We start from the raw sequence: 1,393 nt of genomic DNA on the forward strand, positions 1-1,393 counted from the left end.
AGCGTGTGTGGCCCTGCTGGAGGAGAGGGATAATGTCCTCGTCTATGCCTCACTGCTCCCTCCATTCATCAATGGCTTATTAGTGTGAGGGATGAAATGTATGGGCTTGGGCTATTAGTGGAATAAAGGGGTCTTATTGAGATCATTCGATCATTTGTCCCACAGAAAGCAAGATCAGAGGGGAATCAATGTGCTGCATTCTATAAAATGGCGGAAAAATGTGGACGACGGGCTCATGTATCAAACGGTCAACAACTGCGCTGGAAAGAGCAGAAGCGTCAACTTTTTCTTCATAATTCATATTTTATTCAAATTGGGCTACACGGCGACTTTTGGCACGACACAGATCGCTGTGTTATGGCCGCATTGCAGTAATGAAAGTGAATGTGGACACGACATGACAGAAATCCAAACTTCATGCATTCCTTGCAGCGGTCATGTCACAGCAACCTGCGGGTCGCAAAGCGGCCACATGCCATTTCATTACTGCGACGCAGCCAGGCGATCTTTGACCTCTCCCTGCCAAAGTCGCCGTATAGCCCTAGCCTATTTGTTAGGCCTCATGCACACGGGTATGATCTGTATAGCAGATACGTAACGCGGCACTGAAAGCCTACTCTAATGCCTATATTGTGCCTCCATTTTTTTCAGCAAACATACAGGGTTTCTTTTTCCATTAAATGCCATTTTACGGAGCTACCGTACATTGCCTATGAGCATTGATCTTTATAGCTTGTACACGGATATTTTAATAAAAATATTATAGCACTCCATGGGGTCATACTGGCCATAGGCTTCCAATTCCATGCAGAAGCATACAGAGGTTTCTTCTGTTGTATTCTGTATGCATCCGATAGAAAAAGAAGTCCCATGCTCCATTTAACACCATATTGCGGAATTACGACGGCACACAGAGTCCTTACAACTCCATAATCTGGATTACGGAGCCATAGGTACTCCATGTACCATGCATAATACCTAAGGCTTTGTTCACAGATACAGCAGAAAAAGGATGCAACTGTATGCTGTATTAAATAGATCCTTAATTTAAAAAAATAAATAAAAAAGTAGTATGTATTTGGTATACAATTTCTATCCATTTAATGGATCAGTCTTTTTTTTATTTATTTATAGTGTGCAGTTATTTATTTGTTTTTTGTTCATTTAGACAGGTTCAAAAATATATAGTGTGAAAACGCACAAATGTATATACCCATCAGGGTTGCCATACTGACTTATTTTTTCTGGACAACTTTTTCAAAAAATCAGTTGTCGCTGGTATCCGTTGTGCAACAGTTCCGCCAATATGTCATGGCTACTGCTATAAACAGAAGCTAAGATGCAGATGTGAAGAGAGCCTTAGGGTATGTTCACACCTGCAGGTTAAAAAAAA

Source organism: Rhinoderma darwinii, chromosome 8 (genome assembly GCF_050947455.1).
Source record: "Rhinoderma darwinii isolate aRhiDar2 chromosome 8, aRhiDar2.hap1, whole genome shotgun sequence".
Lineage (NCBI taxonomy): Eukaryota > Metazoa > Chordata > Amphibia > Anura > Rhinodermatidae > Rhinoderma > Rhinoderma darwinii.